General features: G+C 42.5%; 1 protein-coding gene across 1 annotated transcript in view; it reads right to left on the bottom strand.

The window, feature by feature from the left end:
* The window catches only part of CCHR2.PART1H1orf174 (chromosome chr2.part1 C1orf174 homolog), a 223,245-nt gene that overhangs the window by 160,252 nt on the left and 37,798 nt on the right, over nucleotides 1-25,195 (bottom strand). The gene's annotated exons all lie outside the window — the stretch shown is intronic.

The following is a 25,195-nucleotide window of genomic DNA, read 5'->3' as shown; positions in this document are numbered from 1 at the left end:
AGGGAAACATGAGAACCAGTGTGCACAGACAAATAGTGAACAGAATACCCTCCACCCCCATATATACACATCAGCTCATGGACCACTCCAGTGGAAAAAGATGCTGTTACTAAATTAAGACCACGCTGAAAAGACCCCCAAGGCAGCCTAGAAAGGGACTTCTATTAAAAACAAACCATCCAAACGGAAACTGAATGGCTGTCATGTCTACACGTTTAAAAACACTTGTGTCACGAGTGCTGGCCTAAGCATTACTCAAGACATTCTTGTATTATAGCCACGGAATAGTAAAACCTTGACAGGCAGTCTAAATAAGGAAGTCTGCCGACGTTACAAGTCAAGCCAAACTATGCATTCTGTACACCTACCTTCACAGAGCACTGGATTATGAAAACAAATATGCATACTATATGTCAAAACTTAGGCCATGGAAACAATAAAATAGACATATGAAAAACCGTACATTTTAAACTCGCTTTGTACAGTTTTAATAATCCAAACTTAAGCCTGGTCACAGACAAATGGTTCATAAAAAATATGAAATGTAAAAACAGGATAAAACTTCACAGAACAATCCAGCAATATTATTCTCACACACACACCCCTCCAAGAAGCAGTCATGGAAACAATGAATATTAGTACCTGGGTTACATCCCACTTGTGTGTCAGTGTGAGTCATTAAAACGTCAGCTTCTTTCCTCTAGGTCCAGCACCTCATGGTGGAATGAGCTGACAGATGTATACGCGACCTTCTCTTTAACACCCAGTGATACTGCATCTTCTCTTCAGTTAGAATTCCAGGATAAATGAGAGATGCTATTCACAATTTATTATTTATTAACATTTGTTTACCGGGAAACTCCAACTGGACGCAGGTCTTTTTGCAAGGGATGCCCGGGGAGAAAAGCTCCACATCATGTACATGATAGAGATACAAAGTTGCAGCAATAGTAAACATTTCAGGTTGTTGGCTTTAATACAACAAGATATTATCAACAGTATATACAGTAAATGTTGCAAGTTAAGATTGTTACTAATATTACAAACATCTTGTCTGACAACTTAGTTTAAAGTATATAACGACAACTAGCCATTTCTGGCTGTGGTTAGTAGTGGCGATAGTATAGTTGGGTTAAGAGTCTAGGTGAGATGGTGGGGGTGTTGGTCTGGATTAGAACAAGGACAAAGCCAGTCCAAATTTAAGTGGAATTTGGGCGTCTTGAAAAGGCTGCCTGAAGGTAGAGTAGAGGGTGGAAGATTGTTCCAAAGTTTAGATATGGTACATGAAAATATGGCTTCTCCTGCTGAGTTTTTGGGTTTGATAACAGTGAGTTGACTTTTGTTACTTGATCTTAGGGGCCTAGTGGAGTGATAGGGTTGGAGAAGGTTTGAAGGGATGTTAAGGGGGTGGTTAATAAGTTTATGAGCGAGGGTGAGTTGATTAAAGTGAAGGGGTTGTGGGAGTTCTAGCAAGTTTAGTTCTTTAGGGGAGATACAGTGATGGCTGCGGTAGGAGGTTCCAGTGACAAATTTAGCAATTTTGTTGTAACAAGCATCCAGCTTGTGTAGGTCTGTCTAAGGTTGTAAGTATGGGGGATACATAGAGTAGGGTGGAAATTAGCTGGGAATTGGCTATGGAGATTCTAGCCGCCTTGGTTAGGAATTGGCGGCTTCGATATAATGCACCAAGTTTCTTGTGAACTTTTTTTATTGTGAGATATGCCAAAGTTAGTCTATTTCCACCATACCTCCCAAGTGTACTGAATTGCTTGGCTTTTACCGAGTTTTGGGGTCCAAATAACGGGGTGCCACGATTCCCGAGTGGCACCCCTTCATTCCAGATTTTTTTTTTAAATTTCTTTCACGCTTTTGGAGCGGTCATCACATGCGCGATTATGTCAGCTCTGTCGGAATTGTGCTCGAGGGGCAAGCATGGAAACGACTGCTTTTGCCTACCTGTTAAGTTTTTGTTTTAATTGAGTTAAGTCTTTGCTTTTGGAGCCAAACAGAACGACTGCTTGCTCAGGTATTTTTGCTTAATTATTTTGCTTTCCTCTATGTGCGACTGCTTCTGAGCAGTTAAGTTTTCGTAGGTTACTTGTGTGTGAACGGAAGCTGCTCTAGGTGAAGCTGAACTGCAATTGCTTTTAAGAATACCTGTGTACTGAGTGACTGCTTGTTCAGGTATTTTTGCTTAACTGCTTTGCTTTCCTGTGTGTGCGACTGCTTCTGAGCAGTTATGTTTTCATAAGCTACCTGTGTGTGAACGGAAGCTGTTCAAAGTGGAACTGAAGCGGATGTTAAGTTTTGAGCCGTTAGTGTGTATGCGACTGCTTTTGAGCCGTTACGTTTTCAAGCTGAACTGTAACTGTTATGTTTTTCTTTTGCTTTTAAGTCTTTGGAGCCAAACTGAATACCTGAAGCTGCTTAGACAAGTACAGAATGTGATATTACTGTAAAGGAGAAAATATTAGCACAGAGAATGCATTGTGGGACTCAGATGAAGAAAGACATTAGTCGGTACAGGAGTCAGCTGATATCTCTTTTTGTGGATAATTATTTATCTTGGGCACAGCTGTGGGCTTTATGTAGCCCAACAAAGTTTGGGTGCTGGGTAGTTATTACTTCTGGGGTATCATCTTGTCTCTCTGGAGTGCTTTTCTGTGTTCATTTGTCAAATAATTGGTTGTGGACTTTCCACCCATTTAATATTTTCTAAATTGATTACGGGTCTTTTCCATGTGTGATGGTCTACACCACTAGTGTAGTCTGAGAAGTAGTCATAGAAGCAGTCAGCATTACTTGCCTTCTGCCAGTTCTATAGTATCTGGTCAGGTCAGCACTTTCTGCCTCTCAACTGTACAGATTCTGCAGAATGCCCAGATTTCTGCCTCATATTTTTCATCAGTTTTTCATAAAATTGTAGTTTTGTGGCAAATCATTAAAGATTAAAGTTAGAAATTGATAAGACATTTGAGTGTTAGACTTGACACCCTTCAGAAAACTCATGCTAATGCAAAACCAGTTATAACAATTTTCTAAGTGTGTACTTCTCTTGTCTTTGTATCCCCCTATACCTTGCCATACTTCTGTTGTCTTTGTATCCCTCTCTGATACCTTGCTGTACTTCTGGCCAGTTTGAATACCTATCCACTGTGTTTAGGAATTGTGAGCCCCTGGAAGAATCCAAAACTTCAATATAAATGCACTACGTGATGAAGGCCATTAAAGAAGATTCATAGGTGATGGCTCTGGTGTATCAGGGAACACTGATATACAAAATAACTCTTGCCAAAGTGACATACTATTTAATTTCAATATCAGAATTGGGTGACTACACAAAACATTGAGCAAAGGTGTTTACTTTTTCTCCTGGGTGCACTTCATGTATAGTTTCTAGCAGTGTGGAATAGAACATGCCTGTGATAACTGCTCCAGGATAGTACCTTAGTGAGGTAATGTAGTAAATCCTGGCAATATCTTACCAGTCCTATGTACAGCGTCTGCTGTGACATTTTTTAACTAGTGGGGTAAATACCGTAATCTTAGTTATTGGCTTCTGTTTGGTTTCAATAATTTTATACCTACATTGTTTTATTCTCCCCATCTCTGTATCTTTTCCATTTCTGACCTGATAACAGCATCAGTCATCCACCTAGGTTGTACAACTAACTACAAGCTTGCTGCATATTGTAAATACCTTGAAACATGACTGCAACATTACATTACTGGACTGTTGAAAACTTATTATAAATGGAAGTAGACTTTTTTATGATGGAAATGTTCTGAATTGGGTAGTTTTGTCATTATTTGTTCATGCATTTTGTTTCATTGTCTACTAGAAAAACATGTTCAAACAATAAGTTCTTTTAAATAAATTGCTGTTGGTGGATCGTTTGGCTGTTGTTTTTTCCTGCATATCCTGATTTTCCTGCTTGGTTGCTGTTGTAATAAATTTTAAAATGCTCTCTAACTTAAGTCTAACAAGTGTGCTGTATTATACAAGGAAAATCATTTAATAAAGTCAGGAAGGTGTATCAAAGAATGCATATACGTTTCTTGTTTTGTGTGCAAGCCAGGGGCCTGCGTTTTGAAAACAGCCCAAAGGTAATCTTTATCCACCACTGGCCAGATGCATTTTCTTTGGCTGTGGTGTGGGTTTCAATACTGTTTCAATGAATGTGAGTTTCAAGGGTATAGAAGTTTCAATGCCAAGTCTATTTTCATTGTGAGACAGTTGTTTAGCAGATATCTATTAGTGTTTGTGCAATGTGCTATAAAATGTAATCATTGTAGAAGTAAAACCGTATGCACACATTAGTGTTTATGGTAAAAGGGGCAAAATAACCAGGTAATGGGACATTGGAATGGCTGCAGGGGGACTCTGGTGCCATATTTTGGTTGTCTGTTCTTCAGTTTCCATTTGAAAGTTGATATCCCACAATTCCATTGGAGTGAGTGGAGTTACTTAATTATGCATGCAAAATTTACGTTAATCAGCATACAGATTTGTACCTATTTTTCATGGGCCTTGTCCAGATTTTTGATATTTCCAGGTTGAGAGGTATGATCTCCACACAGAGTAATTCTGTGTGTTCTGATGGAGAGATGATGGTATTGTCTTTGGCAAGAGTAATATCTTTCTGTTCATGTTTTATTTCGAGGGTGTTTTCTTAGTGGTATTTCAGGTATAACTGCTTTGGTGCTGGTATCACTGCTACTGATTTTAGACTATCCTTACTGGTTTAATTTTGTACAGAGTAACACACCATGTGTAAGTGCACTTAACCTTTGTACAGGAAATAAATGAAGTCAATGCAAGAATCGCTGAAGTGCACCTTGAAACCAAAATATCAAAAGCAGTCAACAATAATTAATGAAGAAATTAACCCTGTACACTGCAACTACGGACTACACAAAACAATACTTTATACACAAAGCAAATACTAAGAATGAACTGCTGCTGAAAATACTTGAAGACATAGTAGCCTATAACCAGCAGTGAACAGAATAACTTGTAGGTCAGAATTGTGTAAATACCACCAAACCAATAAGGATAGTCTAAAATCAGCAGCAGTGATACCAGCACCAAAGCAGTTATACCTGAAATACCACAGAGAAAACACCCTCGAAAAACACGAACAGAAAGGTATTACTCATGTAATCAAATGGAGACTGTGGGAGGGTTACTGGTTAACTACCCTTAACGTACCATATCATGAATAAATATATATAAATAAAAAAGTTGTGGCATATTATACACTTGCATAAGCTACTATGGAATGCATATTTATAGTTGCACTGTACTTTAGTGCACATTTTGGTTTGCATTTTGTGTTGGACATTTTGGTTTGCATTTTGTGTACATTTTTTCTTTTTCTCAATGCACCGAGTGGATATTTTAAGCTTACCTTGTCTGTAGTCACTCTTACCATTATGCTCTGAATTTTGCCAAGTATTCATTTTGCATAAAATATTGATTAGAAATATTGGGATGCATTTTCTGCTCCTGAGCTCAGGGCACAGCTGAAGGGTCAATAGACCAGTCTCCTTACCCAGTGAACAAATAGTAAAATAAATAAATCATAAAATAAGGGTAACTTTACTCCAATATCTATGAGAGAAAGTTATCAACCTTCTCTGGAAGGGTTGGTGCAAATCAAAACATCTGGGTAGATTTTCACACGGTACCCAGTTTCCTTTGGAAAATATAAAGCACACACCTGTAAATAAAACTAGTGCAGAAAAAACTGATGTACACAGACTATTTGTGACCTATATCAAAACGAAGTGCAGTACACATATCAAAACGAAGTGCAGTACACATATCAAAACGAAGTGCAGTACACATATCAAAACGAAGTGCAGTACACATATCAAAACGAAGTGCAGTACACATATCAAAACGAAGTGCAGTACACAACCACCACATGGCAGTGTCAATGGTGCAACAGGTAGCATGCTTGTCTTTGGAGCTAAAGACTAGAAGGATGTAGTTCTAAATTTCCACTCTTGGTGATGGCCGAGTGTGGAGCCCTTTGAATGAAAGATCAGAGATCCAATCTGCTCGAGTTGGTGAAAGCTCATGTGGATATAAAGACCCCACAGCACCTATCGAAATAAGAGTAAGGGAAGTTCCCTGAAGCCCTGGCCAAATTTCCCCTAGCAGTTTAAATACAATCTTGGGTCTCCCCTGAAAACAGGCCACTAGCCTAATGGGATCAACCCTGTCAACAAAAGTTGAACAGAAAAAAAAATTAAACAACTCATACTGGACTCCAGTCTGGGGAGAAGCAAAATTAACCTTCACTCATTCAGGAAATGAGAAGCACAGAGATCCAATGCCCTGCTGAAACCAACATATCTGCCTGAAGCCACCCTCTGGTAGACTTCTCACTTGAGAAGGGTTACTGGACACCACTGTAAAGGAAGGGAACAACCTGGTTAAAAACCTATGGCAGGGTGAGGATGGTTGGTAGAGGAAAAGAAAAAAAAAAATCAAATGAATCACTGCTAGCCAACTATAGGTCATCTGTGGCTTCCAGGAACCCCTTCCTCAGGATCTGGGATTTCTCTAAAAACTACACCATGAATTAGTTTTTTCTTCTTTCTAGACCGCTGCATTACACCAGGAATGAGTTTTTTCTTCTTGCCAGACTGTTGCTTTTGTGGCAGTTGCCAAAACCTACCCGAACCACATTTGGCAAGATTATGTCCTGGAACAGCCCACCCAACACAAAGTCCAAATTTTGCCTTCTACCTCCACATATTTGAGCTGTGTCATGACTTCAGATTCTGACATATGTCAATTTATATACGTGGTTACATTTATACATACAGGGCATTTCTTAGATTTGTAGCAGCATTTTTAAACACACCAAGTCATTTTTAACACACTAAGTAATTAGATATTAGCTTTTAATATGTGTTTTTAACATTTGTTTAAATGGTTTCGTCTAGTAAAGACAAGTGTATCATTTTAATTGTTTCCATTAGGAAATGACGTTATGCTATATAAGTAGGACATATATTTTGTAACCCTTGTCTGAAGAAGTTGCTCTAATCTAGGGCGACGAAAAGCGCTTTATGTTAATAAAAGTTCATCTTCCTTGGTTCTACTTGTTGGTTTGTTTCGGAGGTTTCTTTTGGTGCTTGCAAGTTTGTCGTTTTTTCAACAGTTTGTGTTTCGTGTTTACTATGGCCTCCAACAGCCACAATAACCAAGATGAAGTGTTCAGTCTGACGCTAATTGCTTCTAGCGCCGGCAAGGACTGTTCGGATGAAGTGAATCTTACTGCACTTATTTTGGCACTCACGGAGCGTGTCTACTCTCTGTCTTCACGCTTGGACACTCAGATTAACAAGTTTAATGTCAGTCTTGCTGCTACAAATTCTACGGAATTAACTAGTTCCATACCGCCTGGCCAGCGTTCACCATTGACATCGTTTGGAATTAATAGGAGTAATTCAGGTGAACCAGCTACTATCCAGAGTACGACACAGGAACCTGTTTTGATTAGTAGACAACGTGAACCAACACGTACCATAGCTGGTGGTGATAGACAAGTGGAACAAACAGATAATCATTTAACAACCTCAGCTACTGCTAATAACATGTCAATGTGTAACGAAGGGCATAACAACAATAGAACTGAACCCACAGTGAATTCAAGCGTTCGAGAACTTATTGGAGCTCCATCATTCCAAGAGTGGATCCGTGACACCAGTAAGGTTAGCTTTGGTCAAAGCAACCTAAGGGAGCAACCGGCTGACAACGCTATGCAAGCTGAGGTTGGTAATGATATTATTACTAACAACTTAAAAATGCTTGATGCTAAACTGTTAAAAATTAAAAAACTCCAATTAGAAATAAACTATTTTCAGGAATGTAATAGACAGCGACTGGTCCCAAAGGGTTTAAGGCACCATTTTTACCCTTCGGGACTGGTGGCAAATTCCTTATTCCACTTGGAACTAAATACTTTGTTCGATGAACAAGGTTTTGCTTTAATGGAATTATTGGTTAAACATTATGGGACACAAATAGTGGACTTATCTAAGGAAGTTGCTGTTTTGAATGATGCCATAATTAATCACTGTGACTTCCTTAGATACAAATTCGAGTATGACAGAAGTTTCAATTCTATTGATCAACTACTTGTAAAGTTAAAAACGAATAAAAGTAAGAAAATGGCTCGAGACAGACTTGCTTATGACAATGGGACAGCATACTCTAACTCCCCCTTTGTCACAAAACGGACTGGCTACTGTTAACCTTACAAGTACTGTTACAAATTCCCATAACCCACTTGGAGAAGATTTGGATTCCAGCTTTGGTGCAACAAGTAATAATGCTAATAGACAAGATTTCTGTCAGAATCAAAATACATGAGCAGGACGACTAAGAAATGGTAAATTCAAGAATACGAATGGAGGAAATGGGTATCAGACTCATCCTAGTGACTTTGGTTCTAATGATGAACAATATAATTCAAGATTGGGAGCAACACCTAAAAGACCTTATAACACTAATCAGAGATATCAGAACCAAAAAAACAGATATCGCCCACAGAACCAAGCTATGAGGTGATCGATTATACCAATGGGCCAATTATAGTCCAAAATAAAGCAAAAGACTTTAGTATTTATAACTTTTTATGTGTTGAAATTGACCCTATATTAGTAGAGCTTTTAGCTAAAGGGCAAATGTTTATTCCTAGTAGTCACATGAATTTAGTACAGAATATTAAAGACTTAGTTTTGTTAGAAAGCTAAACCTTAACTTATTACTAGGTGATTCGTTAAGGTCTGAGAGTGAGTATAAAGTAACAAGTGAATACAATCCACCATTACATCCTACCCTAAATACCTTTAAATCAGTAATGGAATTAGATTTACGTTATCTAACTAATAGAAATAATAAACTTTTTTGTAGTAATACTTGTATCAAAAATATCACTAGGGATGAAATACAAGCCCTTACCCTATTTAAGTCATTAAGAATTAGATCTGTTAAACCTGATAAAGGTGGTGGGTTAGTGATTTTTAACAACTATGACTACAATAATAGAGTTGAATGTATCCTAGATAGCGATACGTATGCTAAGGTTTCGATAAATGAAGTAAATGTAGAGTATAGTAGAATTAGAAGCTACTTTAGTGATTTGTTTATAGATGGATACATAGACATCGATACTTATCACTATTAGTTGGCCAAAGATTCCTATACTATTTGCAACACCTAAAATCCACAAGGACATATGTAACCCACCACTTAGACCATTAATTGATGGACGGGCATCTATAACTTATGCTGCTGCCAAGGTAGTAGATAACATTTTGGAAAAGTATTTAAAAATGGAAAGACAAGTCTGTAAAGATTCGTGGACATTTTTGACAAATATTAATGATATAAGATATGAGGATGAAACTAATTTTTTAACAATAGATGTAATTGATTTATATACATCTATTCCTCATGCAGAAGGAATCGAATGGGTCAACCTCTTCCTAATTAAGAAAGGGGCATCAACTAATGAGACCTTTACAGTTATAACGTTGCTTGACATCATATTATCAAACAATTATTTTACATTTAACAACAATTTATACTTACAAAAGTGTGGTGTTGCGATGGGTTCACCTGTTGGTGCCAGTTTCGCAAACACGGTAATGGTCTATTGGGAATCTAATTTTATTTTCAATAATGGAGAGTTGACCAAATATATTAAGTACTATACTCTATTCCTAGATGATATATTTATTTTATATCAAGGGTCTCAGGAAATGGCTGATTAAGTACTTGAATAATACTACTAATTTTTTTAAATTCACTTCGGATTTTCATCAACTGACTATCAACTACTTAGATGTAAATTTAACTAAAGATATAATTAATAAACAATATATTGCTCGAATTCATAGGAAGGAAACATTTTGTAATTCCTACCTTCATTACACTAGTTTACATCCCTACACACAGAAGAAATCTATAATAAAGGGACAATTAATTAGAGCGGTCCGTATGTCAACCCTATATAGTGACTTTTTGACAGAATGTAATTTTTTAATAACTTTATTTACAGAGAGAGGAATGAAGTCAGACTTAAGAGAAAACAATTTCATAGTACTAATTTTAGATGAGAAAAGTAGTAGTAATAATAATATAACAGGTTATGAGGCAATAAATGGAGAGACAATCTAATAAAAATTCGGAGAACACCCCCCATATTATTAATACGGATATTAGTATTAATGATAGTAATAATAATAAAAATAAAAAATATCAATTGTGTTATATTATGACTTACAATATTGAAAGTGATATCATTAGGAATATTTTATATAAAAATTGGCTGTTAATTCAACAAGACAGAAATATTAATCAAAGGTTTTCAGATCACCCAACAATTGTGTTTAGAAAAGGTCGTAATATAAAAAATATCCTTGAGTCTAGTAAAACTAATAATTTTAGCTACAGTGTAGGAATGACTACCTGTGGTAGCTGTAATATGTGTAAACATATGCTCAGCGGTGAATATGTTACTATAAATAACAATACATATAAGATAAAACAAAGTCAACTATAACTCAAAATAATAGTCTATGTAGCAACGCGTACTTTATGTACAGCGTTCTACATAGGTAAAACAGAACGCCGCCTTAGAGATAGAGTTTATGAACATACATATGCGATAGCCACTGAAAAGATGGACAATGCATTGGCTAAACACATTAATAGTAATGTAGGACACAAATTTAAATTTACAGCTATAGATCAAGTAATAACTGATATTAGAGGGGGACCATATAACCTCTTGTTGGAAGAAAGTGAATTATGCTGGCAATGGAGAACAAATTCCTTTTTTAAACCAGGATTAAATGAGCAATGCAACATTTCATGTCTATTGAAGTTGAAAAGTTTACATAGATAAGTATTTTATAACACAATTATTTTATAATATTTTTGATTAGGTAAAATTTTAGAATATATATATATTTAGTATTAATTTTATATTTAATAATAATTTTATACTTTAATATATTATGCTTAATATGGGTTGTAGAGTCACCCATAATTTGTCACTCTATTTAATGTCACGACTAGGTTAATTTATGGTTCATTAATTTTTCCTATATACATATATATATAGTATAGTTAAATATAACTGAGTACTCCTTTATAGAAACTAGTTTTTAATATTAAATTCTAGTTTTTTGATATTAAATTCTAGTTTTATACATAAAAGCAATACACACATTTTAGTTAAATAAACTGATTTATGAGTAAGAGTGCGCTTACTTGTACATATCTATGTATAACTTAATTTATGTGGACGCTGGTCACATGTGCTATACATATATATATGTGTACATCATTAGATATAATATAGTATATAATATATAGTTTTACATATAATTATGTCAATTTATATACGTGGTTACATTTATACATATAGGGCATTTCTTAGATTTGTAGCAGCATTTTTTAACACACTAAGTAATTAGATATTAGATTTTAATATGTGTTTTTAACATTTGTTTAAATGGTTTCGTCTAGTAAAGACAAGTGTATCATTTTAATTGTTTCCATTAGGAAATGACGTTATGCTATATAAGTAGGACATATATTTTGTAACCCTTGTCTGAAGAAGTTGCTCTAATCTAGGGCGACAAAAAGCGCTTTACGTTAATAAAAGTCCATCTTCCTTGGTTCTACTTGTTGGTTTGTTTCGGAGGTTTCTTTTGGTGCTTGCAAGTTTGTCGTTTTTTCAACAGTTTATGACTTCAGATTCTGACTTGAACAGTGATAGTCACCACTCAACAAAAAGTATCATTTTTGTGTCCACGGCAAAATTCTAAAAGGCTTGGGCAATAGTGAATGAAAGCCTTAGTAACTTGTCAAACTCATTGGGCTGAGCCATAACTCAATATCAAAAGGAAGTGCCAAGGTTTTTTAATCCAGGGCAATGGACAATCTGCACACTGAAAGCAGTTAAAACAGCCAAGGCTGGAGGTATTGTCTGAACAGGTAGAGGGGAAAGTTTCAATTATATTACTTAATGTGGCAAACAGGAGATGGACATGGAGGAAGGAAGCTTTTTTATTTATTTATTTTTATTTTTTTGTAAATTTTAACAAAGAACAAACACACAGTATGTCTTCAGGTCAAACCTTCCGATTTCAAGGACGATGTTTGGAGGAGGGGTATAAAGGTCTCTCTCGTCCATGAGAGAGATTATCCATGCCTCCGTGCATGGCAATCTGAAGCAAAACTTTATCTGCCTGTTCCAAGTGAAGGTAGAAAGATCCGACTAGTACCCCAGTGAATGAACACCTGCAGAAAAGATCTCTCCATTTACCACCTATTCATGAGGGTCTGGCTCTGGACTTGCAACTCTTCTCTCAGAGGTGATGTAAACAGCTTGAACAGACTGTACTGCTAATTTGCAGAGGTAATATGATTTTTATTCCTCCTGCTTCTTCACCAAATCACTGTGGTGCAGTCTGCATGAACTTGGCAGAGGCCCTGAAGGGCCAGGATAAGTACCTTCATTTCCTTAACCTATATGTGGTACTGGTGGTCTTCTCTGACCAAACAACCTGGACATTTACGCACATTGAATATGACCCCCATGTCAGGTCTAAGGCATCTGTGTAAAAAGCTTGGCAAGTAACCAGAAAAGGCACTTCTGGATGGAGTCTGGTTGACCCAAGAATAAACTCCTTCTTGATGAATAGGGAAGTTCAGGGGGTGGCAGTGGAGTCAAAACTGGCTCGAGATACCACTGAAATTTCCTTTTACGGAGTATGGCATAAGGTATCACTGGAACTAAAATGTACCCCAGGCTCTCATCGCTCTCTCAACACGGTCAATACCCCAGGGCTCTCATCGCTCTCTCAACACGGTCAATTCTAAGGGAAGAATAGATTGGGAAAAAAAAAAAAAAGTGTACTGACTGATGGATTATCTGAAAAAAGGAAAGGAAAGCAGTCCTATATAAAGATTATAGAGTCTGCACCAGAGGAACACATGGTCCTGTAATGGAATCATAAAGGACTTTTTGAACATTCAAGGTGAATCACAGACTGTGTAGACGATCTGTGGTACACAGTAAATCTGATAAGAGGTTTGTCCTTTGGAAAGCACCAAGAATACTCTTGTGGCAGTGGAAAACCAAAGGGCAAAGCAGAATAATAAGTGAAATACTAAGGCACAATTCTCAACTATTCCCTGCAACCTGGATGAATGGGAATATGCAGGTAGGAGTCCTATACCCAGTGTCATGAGAAAAGCCTAAGGGAGGTTCACTGAAAGAGGGGATTGTAGGGCCAACATTGTGATACCAAGTACCACTAAAGGGGTGCTGAGAACTGGCCAACCCAAAAAGGGCCTTCATTTCCCTTCCTTTCGAGGGACTCAGTTTGGAATGAAACCATGATCTATATAGGTGGGGGCAACTCTAAAAATTCCCTAAAAGAACAGGTCTTTGACAACAGGAAAGGTTATGGAAACTTGATTTGAAGAAAGCTCAGGAATGCTTCAGCATACTGGAGAAAACAACCAAGACATCCTGTAGCCTTTCTGAACGAAGGAGAGAACCCCTCTGTCTGATGTCATAGATTCCCAGACCAGAAAGACAAAGGATAGCTTCTCTGAAAGAGGGAGAGTAATGACTGATGCAGAAAAGGGGAGGAAGAGGGAGAGAGATAGAGAGGGCTAGTCAAAGTGGCTGGCGTGTTAGGAAAAGAGGGTTATGACCCTTTAAAATTCTGAGATTTACCTTTGAGTCTTTTTTTAATGTTTTCCCTTGTTTGGGTGAGAGTCTGTTCTTTCTGAATATGGGGTCAGTCTTTGAAGTACAATTCCTTTAAAACTTATGGATAGGAGAAAGATCAGTTTGCAATCCTGCACGACACTGTCCCTCTTCTGTAGATTTTTTTTTTGGCAGCAGCAGCCGTACCAAAAAAGGCATCCTCTATCCCGAGGGGAATCCAAGTGTTTGAACCTAATATGATCGTACTCCCAAGACAAGAAAATCTTCTTTGAACAGAAGCTGAAGCCGCTGCTCTGGAAGACACTTTAGCTACATCATATTACCCGATTAGCATAAATCAAAGAGAAAAAGCAAAACTTCTGTTGTCAAAGCATGGCATGTCAGAGTAGCTTACTCATAACCCCCTAGAGAGATGAGACACACCTGATCATGTACATCCGATAGCTTATGACACAGACTCGCAGAGGGACTGATGTGTACACCTTTTTGCCATTCCCATCTATAGGTCTGTTATCATTGTGCAAAGCAGCTTAGCAAGTTTGACACAGGGCTTGGATGAAACGAGTTTTGTCCGTAGGCTTAAGGGAGTTAGGGACCTTAAAGAACCTTTTTTTTTTTTTTTTTTTTTTTTTTTTTGAGAGAGGCAGGGGTAGGAATTTGGTATTGAGAGAATCAGTGGCAAAAGTATCCTCCAAGTAAGATGGTTTATGAAAAAGGTCCTATGCATTTTTTTTTGGACATCTGGCAGCTGCTTACCTTCCCAAAGAAAAATGTTGCATCCTCTTTAATACTGTCCCCCCCAAAAAGTTAGTTTGAATGGAGAATCAGGGTGCATGGCATTTTCTTCCGGATATTCAAAACCTACAAAAGGAATGAATCTGGGAAGAATATGCCAAAGAATCAGCGAAGTCAGAGTCTTCTTCCCTATGCCTCTTCTGAAAGGAAGATAAAGCAGGAGAGAGAGAAACCTTTAGACTCCAAGAAATATCAAACCACTCTGCCAGAGGACCTCTCACTGGCTGTTTAGAGGGAGAGGTAGTGTTCAGCTTCCCTTTTAGTAGGAATATCAGCTGGTACAAAATGAAGAGGCTAGAAACTCCTGACGTACTTCAAAAGAGAACCAAGGACTTCTTCCCTTATAAGAATTTGAGGAATATGTTCATATGTATATACTAGGTTAACCACCACCAGACCCTTTACAAGCCTAGCTGGGCAATCCAACTCGATTGTGTCTATGCATCATGGGCATTTACTTGGAAGGGGGTAAGTTAGCAAGTTTCTAGAGGTTATATGGGGGGCTATATCACATGCAGACAGTAATGCCCAAACTAATCAGAGACAAGGGGGCCAGACCCACTGTGAATTTTCAAATCACTGGTCAAGGTTGCACTTAAATAGGGTTAGGGATGAACACACTTCAGGTTCCTCTATTATAATAAACTGTGGCTCACCCTTCCTAGCCAAAGCACACTTCTGATGGGTCTTGGCTGATGTACATGAAGGATGCTCCTTACTGGCCTCTGAGAGAGAGCATTACAGCAGTAGCAGCCAATAAACTTAAACAGTTTGAAGAAGATTCAAGAACTGTAGTGAATGTATTATAGAAAAAAAGAAGTTATGTACCCACCATAACATTTCATGTTAATAGTACATCTCCCCCTTCACTTTTACATATGGGTTCAGAGCCGATGTTCGGCTCAGACTTGGCCAATTTACTAGCTCGAAGACTTCTGGTTGGCTTGTGGCTAAGCACGTATCCCATAGTGCACCAATACAAACCCCAGATCTTGTTTGCCGCTCACTAGAAGAAAAATCCCATAAGACAAAAAAAATACTAAAGGGTCTCCAACCAAAGATTACTATTATTGTCATCTCCAGATTTTCCAGGATGGGGGCAGGAGGGCAGGTTGGTAAAAATGAAGGGCGAGATGGACTACCAACATGGAACGTTATAGCGAGTACATAACTTCTTTATGTTGCGTAGTCAAAGCTCATCTTCATTTTTACACATGGGACAGCGTCCCTAGCGCCTTATTCTTGTATGGCTCACTGGAAAATACCCCTAAGCACTGTGGAGCCAAAGGATGCACTACCCCTGGAAGCCAAATCCAATTTGTAATGTGTAATAAAAAAGTGCGAAGGTTAGCCCATGTAGCTGCTGCACAATTATAAGTGGGACCCTGGCTTGAAAGGCTGCAGAGGTAGACAGCGACTTGGTAGAATGAGCCTTGTTCCTGCAGGGTAAAGGTCTGCCCTCTGAACTGTAGATAAAGGCTATGCAACTGGAAATCCAGTTAGTGTCACTTTAGAAACTGGTAAGCCCAATCTGGAGTCAGAAAACGAAATGAATATGGACATGCTCCACCTCAAAAAATCCAAATCCATCAGAACCACGAGAGCTAAAGACTTAAACCTCGGCACAAGTATGAATAGGACATGCTGGAGGGATAGATTCATAACCCAGAGGCTTCCCATGCTCTGGAACAAGATCGCAGTTCATGTTAGGCAGAGCCCCTCACGGACTCTCTTCAAGAGAAATCTTGATGAGTGGATGGGAGATCGTAAGTTTACCCCAGGGGTCACATCTATGTCACTATTAGACAGGGGCACAGTAAACTAATTCTATTATATAAGGGACCTTCACTGTGTCACTACTAAACAGAGGCACAGTATTCTAAATCTATTCTGTGCATTTTGTACCATTTTATGGGGTGGCGAAAGCCACATCACTATGGCTAGGCTTACAAATGCCCTAGGGCAGATAGCCTAGTACTAAACTATGAAACTATGAATAGTTGATCCGATTTCCTAAATTCCTTGGTCCGCTGTAAATAAAAATGTAGTTGTCTATGAACGTCCAGCTGATGAAAACAGTATTCAGCTGCATTAGTGATTAGGGAAGAAAACTGGGAGTTCTATGGATTGATTTAAGGTAGCAGGGGAACACACTTTGGGGACAAAGGAGGGATTAGTATGCAGTAAAACCCTGCCCTTGTGAAAGATAAAATAAGGTGGCTTAACAGACAAGGTTTGCAGCTCCGATACCAGTCTAGCTGATATAATAGCTACCAAAAACAATGTCTTCCAAGACAAAAATTTCAATGAAGAGTGTGAGGGTTCAAACGGGGGACAAGTCAGTTTGGACAACACAAAATTTAAATCCCAAGAAGCCACAGGTTCTTGCAGTGGTGGTCTCAATAGAGCGATTCCTTTCAAAAAGGTCTTGCATAGCTTGTGAGACATTAAATCATTATCTGGAAACCCTAGGTGAAAATGAGAAATCACCACCAATTAGACTGACAGTGGCAGCGGCAGCTACTTGTTGAAAAAGCTCAGAGAGAAATTCCAAAATCACAGGGATAGAAGCAGTGTAAGGATCTACATTCATTTTCTGTGCCCAAATAGCAAATCTTTTCCATTTACTGCCATACAGTCTCCTAGTTGAAGGGTTATGGGAGGACATAAGAATATGTGATACTGAGGATGATACATCATGAATCCTGATTAGGGATGGAACTGGAGCAGCCACACTGTCAACCTGAGGGTGTGGATTGAGGGATGTAGTGAGCCTGACATGCGAGTCAACAGATCTGGAGCTGGGTCCAGGATCCAAGGATCATCCAGGAGAAGAAGCTCGAGAAAAGGGAACCAGACCTGACGAGGCCAGTAAGGAGCAATGATCATCAACTTGCTTCCCAGCCGACTGACTTTCCGAAACACTTTGGAAATGGAGGAAAAGCATACAGAAGTCCCATGGGCCAATCGTTGAGCCAGAGCGTCCCTGGGCGTCTCCCCCGGAGGGGGAATGAGGGAAAAATAGCTGCTACATTTGGTATTGACTGGGCTGGCAAAGAGGTTGCAGCAAGGCTGCCCCCATTTGCATAAAAGCTGTTCTGCTGTTTCCTGTTTTAGAGACCACTTGTGAAGCAGTAGAATTGGCCGGCTGAGCTTGTCAGCTACCACGTTGGTCGTCCCTGGAATGTGCGTTGCAACCAAAAAACACTAGGAATAAATCGCCCATTCCCAAACTCGCATGGCCTCTCGACAGAGTGGGTAAGATCTGATACCACCCTGTTTGTTAATGTACCAAACTACTGACATGTTGTCTGACTGTATCGCAATAGTCCCGACAGAAGAAGGTCTTGAAGTGCTTGCAACGTGAGGAGCACCTCCCCCATCTCCAGAACACTGATATGCAGGGGAGCCTCGTGTTCTTGCCATGTGCCTTGGACAGTCCTGCCGAGATAATGCCCCCCCCCACTCGATCTGAGAGGCATCCGTGGTCACAGTGGCAACGGGTTGGGCAGGAACAAAGGGAGCGCCCGTGATCAACTGGTTGGGAGCTATCCACCAAAGAAAGGTCCTTCTTGTACAACTCCATCAGCAGGACAGGATGACTCAGTGGGAGATATTGGAAGGACCATTGGGAAAACAGAAGCCACTGGAGAATTCTCATGTGCAACCTGGCTAATGGTACTAATAGAATGGTGGAAGCCATAGTTCCGAGGAGCTCAAGAACCCACTTCGCTTTGACCTTCCGCAACAGAAGAAGACTTTGAATTTGAAAGATTAAGCTTTGTGCCCTGTCGGCAGGGAGACTAGCTGTCATGTTCACCATGTCTACCTCTGCGCCTATAAAAATCACAGATTGAGGGGTGCAATCATGCAGATTTTTCCCAATTTATGGAGATCCCCAACAGAGCACAAAGTTGAATAGTGGCGACTCTGTTTTGGAGGAGTAGATGCCTGGTGGGGGCGGTCAGGAGCCAGTCGTCCAAATACGGAAACACCTGGAATTCTTGACATCTCAGGTGAGCTGTCACTACTGCCATGCATTTGAACACCCTGGGGGATGTGGTGAGACCAAAGGGCAGAGCACGAAACTGATAAATCACTGGCTCCCAACCAGACGCGTAGATGGCTCCTGGATGTCTTGTCCATTTTTATATGGTAGTAGGCGTCTTGGAGATCTAGAGAGCACATCCATCCAATAGTCTTTCCCTAACAACGGGAATATCGACTGCAGAGTTACCATCCGAAACTTGTCCTTCACAGATTCGTTTAACCTGCTGAGGTCCAACATTGGCCTCCATCTCCAGTTCGTTTTGGTACTAAAAAGAACCTGGAGTAAGTTCCAGATCCTATCTGGTCTGCTGGGATGGACTGGATGACTCTTTTTAAAAGCAACTTATTGATCTCCACAGTTGCCTGATCCCTGTGATTGGGTGGTACATCTGGGATCTTCTTGGGAATAAACGGTGGAAGGGAAAAGGGTATGATATAGCCTCTGGTAACAACTCTTTGTACCCAGAAGCCTGGCTAAATATAAAGACAAGTGGGTACAAAGAAATGCGACCCCCGACCGGCCCCAGAGAAACACAGTCTGGTCCTCACATCAGGAGCGCTGACAAGGCCGTCCCCAAAAGGAATCACGGCCTTGCAGACCACCCCTGCCTCTAGGGTGATGTCTCCCATTTCCTCCTCAGCCTCTGAAGGAGGATTCACCCTGTGCGTCTGTAAAGACCCTCTGGGACTTTTTGAACCACATTTTACCGCCCCTTTGACCTTTGGGGTAAGGTCGAGAGGGAGCAGTAAAACTTACTCACATGGCAGAAAGCTTCTTTCCTTCTTGTTCACACCAAGTGTGTGTGTCCTTCAACTTGGAACCAAACAATGAGGAACCATCAAATGGTGCGTTGGTGAAAGACTCGAACGGTTCCGCAAAATTACACCAGCGCATCCAGGAGTGACGCCACAGGGCAACTCCTGAACCCAGTGCTCTACTCGCTCCATCAGCCGCATAGGAGATAAGCCACATGGAGGAGTTAACTATAGAATTTAAGGTGGACAACTGAGCAGGGATCTTGTCAGGGACTCCCTCAATACACGCACCTTGTATAGAATCTCCTAACTCCTTGACGAGATCCCTCTGTAATCTCGTGAAGTGAGTGAGACAGTTCAATGATCGAAGGGTAAATGCCACTGAACTAAAGATACACTTCCCAAATCTGTCCCATCTGCGGAGAAGCCTTATTTGGCACATGAACAGAGGAAGAAGGTTCTGCCAGCTCCTTCTTTGTGGCTGCTGCCACCACCGTGGCATCTATGGGAACGCCCTTAGACAAAAACTTTTTACCAGGAGGGGCAGACAAACTTACTGGGTCTCCTGGGGACTGGATTTAGAAGTTATGTACTCACCATAACGTTCCATCTGAGTAGGTGTATTCATTTGTCTGCAACCTGTGGGTTATGGATCCGATATCGGATCCGAACCGGCATGGTTTTCCAGCTATGGATCCGAGCTCTCAGCTCCTCCCCTCACCCATAAGGCCCTGCTCTCCCTACATGACCTCAGAGAGTTCGTCAACAGCATGAACACCCTGAAAAGGGTAACACATAATATGCAGGAAACTGAAAAGGCCAGGGGGATAGGAGGGCGGGATGGTTGCAGACAAATGAATACACCTACTCAGATGGAACGTTATGGTGAGTACATAACTTCTAAATCTGAAGTAGGAGATTCATTTGTCTGCAACCTGTGGGACAGAGTCCCCAGCTACCTGAATCTTGGGCCATCATGGAAGGATATTCGAGCACCTGAGCCAAAGGATGCTCTACCCCTAGATGTAATATCCAACTTGTAGTGGGAAATAAAGGTATGAGATAAAGCCCAAGTGGCTGCTGAACAAATATCATCCAGAGGAATCCTAGCCTTAAAGGCCGAGGTAGAGACTGACCGGGTTGAATGGGCATGTACTCCCTCCGTGCGGGCCTTCCAGAAGCTTGATAAGCCAATAAGATGCACTGAAATCCAGCGTGATAATGAGACTTTAGAGATTGGCTTGCCCAAATTAAATTTAGCAAAGGAAATAAACAACTGGTCGGATTGCCTATGACCAGCTGTCCTGTTTAGATAAAATCTAAGTTGCCTGTGAACATCTAAGGAATGAAGCTTGTATTCACCCTTGTTTTGGTATTTCGGAAAGAAAACAGGGAGGTTAATGGATTGATTAATATTTGCTTCAGAAGCTACCTTAGGAAGAAAGGACGGGTTGGTCCTGAGGTATACACGGTCCGGATGAAAGACCAAGTAAGGAGGCTTGGCTGATAAGGCTTGAAGTTCTGAAACTCTCTTGGCCGAGGTAATGGCTACTAAAAAGGCTGTCTTGAAAGATAAAAATTTCAGATCTACCGTCGCCGCCGGTTCGAAGGGGGGAGCGGTCAAGGCCTGAAGGACTAAAGAAAGGTCCCAAGGAGGAACCACTTGCTTTACAGGGGGCCTGAGAAGAAAAATACCTTTCAGGAAAATCTTACACAATTTGGCAGACATCAGAGGACTGGAGTTGTGACCAATATGATAATGAGAAATTGCCGCAAGTTGTACTTTGACCGTGGAACTGCTGGCACCATCATTAAAAAGAGTGGTTAAGAAGTCAAGCACCAGAGGAAGGGGAACTGTGAAGGGGTTTAGACCTTGCCACTCCACCCACAAGGAGAACAGTTTCCACTTGCTGCGGTAAACTTTCCTGGTGGATGGTTTATGAGCCGCCACCAGGATGGCCTTAACTGGGGACGAAATACCGGGAGTCCTGATCAGGAGTGGAACTGGAGCAGCCAAGCAGTCAGCTTCAGGTTGTCCAGATTCGGGATCGATAGATGGGATGGGTGAGATATCAGATCCGGAATGGGATCTAGAATCCAAGGAGGATTCATTGAGTGAGACCTTAGGAAAGGGAACCAGATCTGTCGAGGCCAAAATGGGGCAATGAGAATCATTCTGCACCACAACTGAGAGGCTTTCTGAAGAACTTGGAGCATCAGAGGCAAGGGGGGTAAGCATAAAGAAGACCGGGTGGCCAAGCATGCACCAGAGCGTCTCTTGGGGTACCTCCGGGAGGAGGTATTATCGCGAAAAAACTGTCGCACTTGGTGTTTGAGGGAGACGCAAAAAGATCGCAACAAGGAGTTCCCCACCATGCGAAGATGCATTCCGCTACCTGAGTATTGAGAGACCACTTGTAAGGGGTGAGAATGGTGCGACTGAGCTTGTCCACAAGGATGTTGGACCGACCTGGAATATGCATTGCTATGAGAAAGCGGTTGGTGGAGATTGCCCATTCCCATACTCTCATGGCTTCTCGACAAAGAGGGTAGGACCTGGTTCCTCCTTGCTTGTTGATATACCAGACGACAGACATGTTGTCCGACTGAATCGCAATTGTTCCCAAGGGAAGAAAGGCCTGAAGTGCTAGCAACGCTAAGAGCACTGCTCTCATCTCTAGAACGTTGATATGCAGTAAGGTCTCTGAATCGTTCCACGTGCCTTGGACCGTCCGCCTGCAAATGCCCCCACCCGAGGCGGGAGGCGTCTGTGGTCACCGTGGCGAGAGGGGGAGAAGCACAAAAGGGGCGGCCTCCGTGGAGATCTGGAGAGTGTAGCCACCACAGGAGGGACCGCTTGCAAGCCTTGCTGATCGCAATGGGATGATGCATAGGAAGAGCAAGATACGACCACTGAACTAGGAGTGTCCATTGAAGGATGCGCATATTGAACCTGGCGAGAGGAAGAAGCGCTATCGCTGCCGCCATGGACCCTAGAGCCCTCAGGACCAACTCCGCCGGAACTGCGCTGGAGTGGAGAATGGACCGCACCTGGAGCTGCAGATTCTGAATTCTGTCCACAGTGAGGAAGGCTCTTAATCGTCTCGTGTCTAACCTGGCACCTACAAAATCTATGAACTGCGTAGGTGCTAGGTTGGATTTCTCTGTATTTATTGTGATGCCCAGACGGGGAGCAAGAAGAGTCTCGCGCCAATAATAGTAGATGCCTTGTTGGGGCAGTGAGAAGCCAGTCGTCCAGGTAAGAAAAGACCTGCACCCCCTGAAGCCTCAGGTGGGCCGCTAATACTTTGGTGAACACCCTGGGGGCTGTGGTGAGACCAAAGGGAAGGACCCAGAATTGGTAGTGACTCGCTCCCAGCCGGAAGCGGAGAAACCTCCTGGAGCGCCTGTCCATTAGTATATGGTAGTACGCATCCTTGAGGTCTATGGAGCACATCCAGTGGTTTTCTCCCAGAAGGGGGAGAATAGACTGCAACGTAACCATTTGGAATTTCTCCTTGGGAACTGCCAGGTTCAAGAGTGAAAGGTCTAAAATTGGTCTTAGATCCCCCGTCTTTTTTGGCACTAAAAAGAACCTGGAGTAGAACCCTGATCTGATCTGGTCTGGGGGGACGGACTGGATGGCTCTTTTCTTTAGCAGATGGCCAATTTCTGCCAAAGCGGCCTCCCACTGACCGGGTGGAACGTCAGGGAGGGACTTCAATTTTGGCATGTGACGAAATGGGATACGGTATCCTCTGGATATGATCTGGAGAACCCAGCGGTCTGATGTTATGGACTCCCATGCCGCTAGGTGCTCCGAAAAACGTCCGACTGAGTGGAGCAGCCGGGCAACCCTTCAGGGCTGCTGCGCGGGCCGTTCAGAGAAGGGTTCTCTGGACCCGAAGTTCCTGGGAGCCCCTCTGCCCCTGGGGCGGCGTCCTCCTTGTCCTCCTCTGCCACGGAAGGACTGGTTGTCCGGAGCAGGTTGGGATTGCTGCGACTTCCGGAACCACATCATCTTCTGGCCCTTTTGGTTCCTAGAATAGGGCCTCTGGGGCACAGAGAAGCGGATTCTGACGGCAGACAGCGTCTTCCCGTCCTTTTCGCTCTGGGTCAAGGTATCACCAACAGTTTTGCCAAAGAGGGCAGAACCATCAAAGGGGGCGTTCGCAAATGACGCCTTGAAGGGCTCCGTGAAATCGCAATGACGGAGCCAGGCCTGACGTCTGGTAAACAGGCCTGCCCCTGCGGCTCTAGCGGCACCTTCCGTAGCATGGGACAGTATCCGCATAGAGGTATTAGTGACGGACCTGAGAGTGGCCATACGGGTGGAGTGCAACACTTTGTCCTCCTCCGACATGGACTCTGGGGGGGGGAAGCAGCGTATTCTTTTATAAGATCACGCTGCATCCTAATCACATGTGCCAGGTAGTTCAGCGCCCTTACTGAGAAGGTCGCTGAACTAAACATCCGCTTCCCCAAGCGGTCCATCATCCGAGACTCCTTGCTCAGGGGATGGACTGAGGGACTCTCCTGAGCAAGTTCCCTCTTGGTGGCAGCCGCCATCAACATGGCATCTACCGGAGGCCCCTTACTCCAATGGGCACGGTCAGCCGGGGGACTGAGTATACGGTCGGGCCCATTCTGGGATTGGCTCCAAGGTGTCCGGTACCTTCCACGCCCTGGTGGTAATGAGGTCCACCAGGGGTCGGCAGGAGGGACATCCAAGAGGTAGACAGGCCCGCTTCAAATGCCTCCAAGAACACGGACTCGTCCGAGGAAGACTTGGGGCAGACCACCCCCTGATGCGAAGCATTTCCATGATGTCTCCAAATGAGACATCCTCAGGGTGATCTTGGGAGCCTTCCCCTTCCTCCAAGTCCGTGTCTTCTGTGAGAGACTCGGGAGTCTATGTGCCTCCTTTTGCACGTATGCTTGCGGGGGGCATCCTCCGGGGGGCTGTCAGAGGACTCCTCGCAAGCAGTGACCTGTTCCAAAGGAACAACTTGGGGCAAAGGAGCGGGCTGTCCCAATGGCCGGATGGTGGAAGCCTGGTCCAGTGCAGATGGAGCGCGGGACGGAGCCGAAGCAAGTGCCGGGGGTCCGGAAACCCTCAACAGGGCCCTCTCCACTACATCAAAAGCCGAGTGGGAGCCGACCTCGACCAAAGGATCCGACAATCAGCTCCCCCTGGGATCCGAGGAGCCGGTGCCGAAGCACTCGGATCCGAGGGGACAGTGCGCTCCGACACAGACTGCGCCGGAGTACTGATCCCCCTGGATCCGAAGCTCGGATCCAGGCTCCGAGAGGTCGGATCCGAAGCACTCGAGGGCAGGGTCGGATCCGAAGTACCGAGTACTATCGGCGCCGACCCACCCCGCCCGGCTGCTCGGCTCCAGTGCTCGAACCCGGTAGCGGGTCGGAGAAGGAGCTATAGGTTTAAAGAAAGGTCGAGCTCCCCAGAGGGGAGGCAAGAGCACTCCCATCTGCATCTGGGCCTGGATGAACCTTCTCATCATCCGGTCCAGATCAGCGTCCGATAAATTATAAGTCGATCTCGACGAGGCTACCGAGGTAGGCCTTGAGTGCCTCCTGGATAGCCTCGACGGAGATCGGGTCTCCTCCTCCTCAGGTCCCGGTGAAAGCACACAGGTGACCGGAGCCGAGGAGGGGGAGAACCAGCAGACAAGGAGGCCGGAGGAGAAGCCCGCTTGGCAGGCGGGGCCGACACAGAGGTCTCGGCCCGCCGCTTATGGTGCTTCTCCCTCCGGTCCTTCTTTCTAGCTTTCCTCTCCTCCGAACCACTACAGGGA

Source organism: Protopterus annectens, chromosome 2.part1 (genome assembly GCF_019279795.1).
Source record: "Protopterus annectens isolate FY-2018-M chromosome 2.part1, PAN1.0, whole genome shotgun sequence".
NCBI classification, from domain to species: domain Eukaryota; kingdom Metazoa; phylum Chordata; order Ceratodontiformes; family Protopteridae; genus Protopterus; species Protopterus annectens.
This window is presented reverse-complemented; position numbering and strand designations above follow the sequence as displayed.